The sequence below is a fragment of the Neofelis nebulosa genome, chromosome 7 (assembly GCF_028018385.1).
Source record: "Neofelis nebulosa isolate mNeoNeb1 chromosome 7, mNeoNeb1.pri, whole genome shotgun sequence".
Lineage (NCBI taxonomy): Eukaryota > Metazoa > Chordata > Mammalia > Carnivora > Felidae > Neofelis > Neofelis nebulosa.
Genome location: NC_080788.1, coordinates 13,244,490 through 13,253,542, shown reverse-complemented (window position 1 = coordinate 13,253,542; position 9,053 = coordinate 13,244,490). Strand labels below are relative to the sequence as shown.

Below are 9,053 nucleotides of genomic sequence, written 5' to 3'. Positions count from 1 at the left end.
GAACTTCAACGGGCATTTGGTAAAAGGTTTAGGAGAGAAAACACTGCTAGTTACAATCATTGTTTTCGAGCTCTCAGGATGAAGACATTCTCTTAAGCTACATAAAGATCTTGGTTCCACTGTATCTGTAACCTATGTATCTGCACTTTTTTTTCTTTTTTCTTTTATATTGGAGACAGTGAGAGACAGAGCATGAGCAGGGGAGAGGCAGAGAGACGGAGACAGAATCTGAAGCAGGCTCCAGGCTCTAAGCGGTCAGCCCGATGCGGGGCTTGAACCCACACGCAGTGAGATCATGACCTGAGCCAAAGTCTGATGCTTAACCAGTTGAGCCACCCAGGCACCCCTGCACTTTGTTTTTTCTTTTCAGCCAGGAGTCCCCTTTGCGACCAGTTTTTATAGAACTTTTCAGTTTCAACGTGTAGCAAGACAAATTAGCTGTAAAGGTGTGCCTGACCCGTGATGCTGTGTTTTCCACTGTAAAGATACACCTCGGTACTTTCCATTAAGGGCCCGAAACATGCAGAAATGTTCAAGTCATTGGAGCACAGTCAATCTGTATTTTCGATCTTGGGAAGTGTGAAAACTAATGAAAATGTCTTCAAAAATGTTTGCTAGTTAGGACCCGAAGAGTCGTGAAATTTGCTTCTCTTACCGTATTTGGTACATTACATTTAGAAGCATGATTACATTTAAAGGTGTTTATGATAGTATAGGTTTTCCAGTTGAATTCGCTTTTCATTAGATTTCATGTGTGTTACAACTAAAGCTTTAGTCCTATTCTGAATCTCAAACGGAACTGTAGACAACACCCTGGCCATCGTAGCTTCACTCAGTAAATTACCCTGAATTTTGACCTTTTCTTTTCAGCGTTAAGTGACTGGGTACAACACACCTTATGAGTAACAGATGGAAATTAAAAAGAAGAAAAAAAAATAAACTCAACTTTTGCCATCTTGCCTAGTTATCTTGCTTCTCTGGCTATTGCAGTCAAAGTTTCTTTTTTTGATGCACTTTTAGAATTTTTATTAATTTCGGATGTACAGTGTTTTATTTGTTAGAGGCAAGCCACGAGGGACGGTTTCTGCAAAAGAGAGACCCTAGAATCTAAGTTCCATTACTTTACCACTGAGTTCTGTGACCCGGGCTGGTCACCAAACCTCATGCCGAGTCCCCCTATGGTTGGATAGAAGGGCTAAAACTGGCTTGGCTGCAAAAGTCTCTCTCGCTCTAACATTTTATAATTCTCTACTCTTCCCCGCGCTTGCTGTTTCTTAATTTTGCACTTTTCCCAAACACAGATAAAATTGGACGCGACACAGAAGCTGGAGGTGTCTGAAGTAAACCAGAAAAGGCATCTGACACTATATTTTGCTAACTCCTTGCCACTGTGGGCCAGCTGCACTCCTAGGGAGACCCGGGACTGTCTACCACTCGCTCACCTTTGACAGTGACTTTCACAGCATCACATCCTGAGAGGTCTTGCGTGTTTCCTAATCCCTTCAACGGTAGTAGAAGCAGAATCTCACTTTTACTACTCTGTGCCTTGAATCCAAGAGATTTGCAGAGTATGAATTTTTGACAGCAAAATTATTCTCTTTTCCTAACAGGCTTTTTACTTGGCTTGGCTTTGTACTTGTAAGCAGAGATACACTTGCATTAGTTGGGTCATTTGGGAAAGAACATCTGACAGATGTGCACTCTGTGATTCAGATATTGTTATTGCTGAAGACATACAATTTTTTTTCATCTTCAGCGAGCTTGACAGTTACATCCAAACACGTTTTCATTGATTGCAGTGTTTGTTGTATTTCCAGATACCTTAAGAGCCCCAACGATTACAGTTTCATGAAGAATGAGTTTCTTATTTTCTTTAGCAAGTGCACATAGGCTCATACTGCTCCTCCCCAAGGAGTTTCTATGGAGTTGGGTCAATGTTGTGTGCTCAATCGTACTTTTCTTGCTCCTTCTTGAAGACAAGTCCTAGAGAAGGCAGCCAGTAGATGGCTTAGCTCTTACAAACCAAAAACGAACTGGATGTTTCTAGTTTCTCAAGCAAAACATTCAGTTCTCCCTGAAGATCAAAATGTGTTTTGCTTTTGGTGTCAAGAATATGTTTCTGTTCCTCTTCTACTTAGGGATTACATTGATCTAGACCCATTTATAATTTCCCAGTTACATGGGGTCATGATGTGACTTCTACAAATGACATGAACATCTATTATGGAAATAGCACAGGTACCAAAGATAGTCACTCACTAACTGTGAACTGGGTCACTGCTGTCCTCCCGACATTCCTGTAGAAATGAAGCAAAGGAATAGAGATGAATTTATAGAAGAGTGATTGGTAAGTAACCCACACCAAAAAATTAAATGAGTATTTTGGCATGGAGAAACATATATCTGATTCTATTGTCTGAATCACACTGGCCATTTTTTGAAGTTTATTTATTTTTTGAGAGAGAGAGGGGGAGAGAGAGAATCTCAAGCGGGCTCTGAGTTGCCAGTTCAGAGCCTGTCGCAGGGCTCAAACCCATGAACGGTGAGATCATGACCTGAGTTGAAATTAAGAATCGGACGTTTAACAGACCGAGCCACCCAGGCACCCCCATATTAACCATTTTATTTATTAAAAAAAATTTTTTTTTAAACGTTTATTTACTTTTGAGACAGAGAGAGACAGAACATGAACGGGGGAGGGTCAGAGAGAGAGAGGGAGACACAGAATCTGAAACAGGCTCCAGGCTCTGAGCTGTCAGCACAGAGCCCGACGCGAGGCTTGAACTCACGAGCCGTGAGATCGTGACTTGAGCCGAAGTCCAGCGCTTAACCGACTGAGCCACCCAGGCCCCCATATTAACCATTTTAAACAGTACTTTATAATACAATTCAATAATATTTGTAAGCAGAGGAATAAGGTTGGACAAAATATATCGCTCTGGAAATTTCCCTCTTCATTCTGTGAGCTACACACATTTAGGATCAACTGTTGAATGAAATTGGTACAGGTCATTGGAAATGTCTCCTTATTTTCCCTGTCCTGGGTGTTAAGAAAAGTTTTAAGCTGTTTCTTTCTTTCCTTAAGCATCTGAAAGGCAAGTAGTATAAATCAACTCATTAATGCTTGCGAAGTCCTAGTCCCGATAGACATTGAGAACTTAGGGCAGGAGATGGCCATTGTCCAATGGCGTGCTGCTAAATGCTAAACAGCTCGTTCTCGAAGGAGGTCCTCGGAAGACCCTTACCTACGGCGCTTGCCAGTTGCTGTAAATAATCCACCACGGCTGATTTCAGGTAGCAGTGTGAAATCACTGAACACACAAGGTGAGTCGAAATACTAAGAATCGGCTCCCGCAAACTGGTTTAAGAGCCAACACACCATTGGCTCTTTCAGTAACATTGGCCCACCTGTGCCTTAATCCTTGTTGGCTTATCATAAAATGGAAACACTTGGGATGCATCCTTTCTTTTAAAACTTCTATTCTCTTTTTTAGCAGGGACATAGGAATGAATCGGATTGAAGCAGACAGAGCACAAGGGGCGTGTTGTATAACGTGGGGAGTGCCATTTATGCCATAGCCCAGAGTGCCCCCCGGGGTGGTACCAGCTAGAGCTTGGCATAGCTGTGTTTGGTGGCTCTGTTACTGCTCCTCTGGCTTATACTCACTCCCCCCAGATTCCCCCAACACCCCCCTCCCCAGCAACTCATGGTGCATTACATCATATCTACTGCTCTGGGAGAGACGGTTATCCCGTTCCCCTGTTCTAATCTAAACCTGACCTGCTTCTGTTTGGGCTTGTGTATTCCTGGTCCTCCTCACAAGCAGTGTGAGCTAGACAGGAAGAAGACCCAGAGAAAAGTAAAGGGGGCACTCTCACGGCTGAGTCCAGAAGCTATGCGCGAAGATGTGTCAGGACACAGCCTGGGAGGGAGGGTTGAGGAATCTGTGTGCCCACAGCCCTGTCACCGAGCCAGGAACACTGAGGCCCAGTGTCCATTATCTGGGGGAGGAAAAAAGAATAAATCAGCACTTCTCCACGCAGCTAAATTACCCTTAAAAGACCTCACAACTCAGTTGGCTTCTCCAGCTGAGTCATGGCTTCCTGAGAGGCCAGGGGGCCTGATGAACACTATGTGGGTGGCTCTGCGTGGGGCAGTAACCCAGTGCTAATCCCAACTCCGTGGACGTGAGCTTTTGAAAAAGAACAACAAGTCTGCTTGATTGATGGTGTTATTTTGGCCTTTCTTGGGGAGAAACTCACTTCGGGAGTAGAGGGAAACAGATTCTCCGCATGGTGCTCTGTGCTCGCAAACCCAGGGAAGATTCCCAAAGGGCAGAATGTTGTGTGCTCAGTTGTCTAGGGCAACATGGAGGGGAAGCTCCATCTGGCTGACTGAGATTCAGGGGGCTTGGCGACAAGTAGGGCCGGGCTCTGAGGAAGGCACAGATCTAGGATTGGTCTGTGTCTGGGCTCACCGCGCTGAAGAACCGCCCCCACCCCCTCCACCTACATGCTTACACATGCTCATCACTCTTTCCAAAAAGGAGAGGCCAAAAAGAAATACCAACGGAGGCACTGGCACACATCGTGGCTACCATGATCCTCCCTGCCAAAAATGGCCAATAAAGTGGTCATTATAGTTTTGCTGTGAGATGATGGATCCTTCAAACAGAATGCCGGTCTAGAAAGATTTGTAGAGTATGAGCACAACATATGTTATAAAGAAGCTATTGGTCGCCAGTAACAGAAGACCTACCTCAAGACAGCTTAAAAGGAAGAGCGAAGGCATGGGAGGGGGGGGAGGTCAGTGGGGAAAAGGGGTTAGTAGAAGGTCATTAGGCTGTTTCATGGTAGCCGAGAGCATAGAGGCAGCCAGGCCTATGGACTGGAGCCAGGACTGGATCTGCGGGTAGGGCGCGTGGGAGGCCCTTCATGGTTTTGTGCCTTCTCCCCACAGTACTGAGTCATGCTTCTCTAGCTGCAGCAGAGGTCTCCGCACATATATCCACAGGACAGAAAAGGATGACCAAGAGTTCCTGAATTTTCCATGTTCCAGCCGAGGCCTTTCCATCCTAGCCTGCAAAATTCCCAAGGGAGAAACAGAAGTTTCCCAGCGTGGCCAGGTGCTACCCTTGATCGACCAATTGTGGGAAGGTCATAGGGTCTGGGGAAGGAACCTGATTCGCCCACGGGAGGTCTCCACAGCCTGAAAAAAGTGAGTTTTATCTTGCTTCCTGCTGGAATCCCTCTTTGTCCGTGACAACATGCACGAGAGCAGAAAGGTCAGGGGTTTCGAGCCCGGCCAATCTGCACGTAGACCTCACTGTCCGATTACTAGTTGTTTTAACTCAAGACAAATAATGTAACTTCTCCAAAATTCGAATTTCTCACAATCACAAGAAATTCATGTTGTCTGGAAGAGTGGGCCTCGGAGTGAGTCCTGGTACCATCGGCTTCAGCCATAACTGGAATTTGTTGTAAGTGCAGATCCTCACTCTTTCCCAGCCTGCATCAGAAACTCTGGGGGTGGAGCTCAGTGACCTCTGTTTGGACCAGCCCACCACCAGAAGCATGCTACAGTTTGAGAACTGCTCCAGGGTGCTGGAGGGACCCTCCAAGGGCCCTCACCAGTGGCCTACAAAGTCCTGGCTGAGGGCCCATTGGGACTGCCAACCCCCCGCAACCACCCTCCCCCACGGCTGTCTGTGCAGGGACACTGGGCGAGATGCCTCTGGAATCCAAAGTTCTTGGGACCCTAAGCCGTCTGCCATAGTTTTCCTGAGAAGTGGGGTTTCTCCACCCTGAGTCAAGGAAGGATTAAAAAGTAGAGGCTCGGTTGGTCAAGCGTCTGACTTTGGCTCGGGTCATGATCTTTCAGTTCATGGGCGAACTGCATCGGACTCTGTGCTCTCAAGGCAGGGTCTGCTCCAGATCCTCCGTCTCCCTCTCTCTCTCTCTGCCCCTCCCCCACTTGCTCTCTCTCTCTCAAAAATAAACATTAGGGGCAACTGGGCGGCTCAGTCACTTGAGCATCTGACTTCGGCTCAGGTCACGATCTCGCGGTTCGTGGGTTCAAGCCCCATGTTGGGCTTTGTGCTGACAGCTCAGAGCCTGGAGTTGCTTTAGATTCTCTGTCTCTCTGTCTCTCTGTCTCTCTCTCACCCTCCCCTGCTTGTGCCCTGTCTCTCTCTGTCTCCAAAACAAATAATAAACATCAAAAAATATTTTTTTAATAAAAAAATAAAATAAACATAAAAAAAAAAAAGTAGAGGTATTTGAAAGACTAGGGAACCAGGTACATCCTGGATGGGTGCTTGTTCAGATGCAGAAGACTATAGACCCATCTGATACTTTTCCAGGAAATTCTTGGGAAAAGATCTCTCTCTAACCAGCGCCACCAAATGCCGAAGAGGCAGGGGAAGCCGAGGGAAATAGCAGAGCCCCTCTCACTGAAGGAGAGGCAAACCACACAGGCGGGAAGGGTAGGAGACAGCAAAATTACAATAGACAGGATGAGACTTCACGCACGGGGATCGCACCATATTGATTGCTGGAGGTGAATGGATGTTCTGTGATCTGACCCGTATGGCAGCGCAGCTTGACAAAGAGATACCGAAGAGAAAGGTTGAAGGCAATTGCTGGAAAAAAAAAAACAATGACTGTTTGAGATGCTACTTGGAAAATACAGACACATCACGGATGCTTAATAAGCAGCTGCCACTTACTGAGTGCCTGGATGAGCCAGACTCTTAGTGAAGCAACTAAAAAAAAAAAAAAAAATGATGTCGTTAATTTTTCTGATAACCTTGTGAGGAGGTTATTATAATTCCTCTGGTACAGAGAAGGAAACTGAGGCTCAGAGGAGGTTAGTTAAGTGGCCAGAAGCCAGAGAGCAAGTCAGCAGAGCCAGGCCGAGCCGGGGCGGGGCGGGGGTGGGGGGGGCCCATCCACTTCTTTGTGACCCTAGAGCCACGTTGTAACTGAGGCTTCTTCATGGTAGCTATTTTAATAATACGCTAATCCCTGAATCGGGGATATGACTCATTTCCTTCCGGGATGGAATCCCTGAGCGTTCCAGACTGCGGATCTGGAATAGAGAGATTACCTCTCGGCACTTTATTTGTCCACGCGGCTCCCCACGCAGGGGTCCTGCTCAGCAGAGTCACAGACCTGCTGTTTCAGAACCAGGAGGCCGCTTTGCTCAGCTGGCATTTACGTGACCCCCCCTTAAAAATTCAAAGGCAAAGTCCAAGCGTAATTGGTAACTTTTGCTCCTCCGGGAGAAACTCCAGGGGAAGCCTAGGAGAGACCTTTGTAAATTGCAAAAGGCCAGGAGTCCCTGGGCTCCACTCACAATGGCTGTGACAGTGGATCCCTGCAGGTGGGGAGCTGTGTGCTTACGGCGTCCCGCTTCCTCCCCGCAGGTAAAATCGGAGCCATTTATTGCCTCTGTCACTGCCTCGCACACACACCTGTTTATGAGCATGAATCACAGATTTCCAAATAACAAGGAGGACTGTTTTTTTTTAACACCCACCCCACGGCCCAGCGCCTTCCAGCCTCCCTTCCAGCTGCCCGTCAGGCGGATTCTGACCAGCCCAGCGGAGGTGCAGGGGTGGTGAAGCCATCAAGTCAGTCCCCAGGAGCTTCAACACTCACAGCAATTTGTAGTGCAATTACCAGCTGAACTTGGTCTAGGTCCCGGCCGGAGCCCTCGCTGAAGGGTGTGGTGTGAGAGCGCAGCAATTGGCCGTGGGTGAGAGCCTTGCAGGGGATTACTGGGCTGAGGCTCAGGTCCAGGAAAACTGAAGGGGCTGGAGAATGTACCAGAAAGGCTTACAGCCGCAAGACTGTGCTCGGGGTCAGTCCTTCTCCTTTTTCCGCCTCTAGAAATGCATCGCTATTAATTCCATTAAAACTAGGCGATGCGCAGGCTGACTGCCTTACAGAATAACCCTGAGAGCTTCTTGTTTGGGGGAGAGGCAAACATGTCAAATCGACAGAGGGACTTAGCCCTTGAGGAGTCAGATGGCCCTTGTATGCCCCTGCTCCCCCTGTTCAGAAAGCTATGTCACCTCCTGGGACTGTGCCCTGATAAGAGAGGTATGCTACCCTACCCGGAGGAGGAAGGGCCAAAGTCTGGAGGCTCAGTAGAATTCTGAGTCCTCCCCCAACTTTAAGTCACTAATAAAAGATGAAGGAATGTTCATACTTCATCCTTGTCGTTGTGTATTTACTATAGATAAAGCGCTCTCTTAGGTATATTTCCTTTAATATTTATAGCTAACCTGGGTGTGGGCTTGGAAGCATCATTTGACAAAAGAACAATGGAAAACATCCAAGCATCTGGACCAGCGCAGTTATGGATGACACTGTCCAGGGCTTTATCCAATATGTTTATCAATAGAAAATGTTTCAGGTCAGATCTTTTTTTATTAAGTTTTTTTTTTTTTTAATTTTAAATCCAGTGTAGTTAACACACAGTGTTCTATTAGTTTCGAGTGAATAATATAGTGATTCAGCAGTCCTGTGCATTACTCAGTGCTCATCATAAGTGGACTCTTAATCCCTTTCACCTAATTCCCCTACCCCCCCACCAACCTCCCCTCTAGTGACCATCAGTTTGTTCTCTGTGGTTAAGAGTCTGTTTGGGGCGCCTGGGACTGGGTGGCTCAGTCAGTGGAGCAACCAACTTTGGCTCGAGTCATGATACCACGGTTTGTGAGTTCGGGCCCTGCATCGGGGTCACCGCGGTCATTGTGGAGCCTATTTTGGATCCCTCTTTCTCTGCCCCTCCTCTACTCGTGCTCTCTCTCTCTCTTTCTCTCTCTCTCTCAAAATTAAACATTAAAAAAAGAGTCTGTTTTTTAGTGTGTCTCTTTTTCCTTTGTTCATTTGTTTTGTTTCTTAAATCCCATGTGTGAGTGAAATCGTGTGGCTGAATTTTCATGGCTGAATAATATTCCATTGTGTATATATAATAATCCACTGTGTATGAATATTCTTTATCCATTCATCAGTTGATGGACACTTGGGCTCCTTCCCTATCT

At 46.6% G+C, this 9,053-nt stretch overlaps 1 long non-coding RNA gene across 1 annotated transcript; it reads right to left on the bottom strand.

Moving 5' to 3' along the window:
• Positions 1–6,220: 6,220 nt before the first annotated feature.
• On the bottom strand, positions 6,221–7,944 carry LOC131518118 (uncharacterized). The gene is made up of 2 exons (XR_009264924.1): positions 7,663–7,944; positions 6,221–6,641 (listed from the first exon to the last, which is right to left on the bottom strand). It is a non-coding gene; the product is annotated as an uncharacterized LOC131518118 (long non-coding RNA).
• Between the last annotated feature and the right edge of the window lie 1,109 nt (positions 7,945–9,053).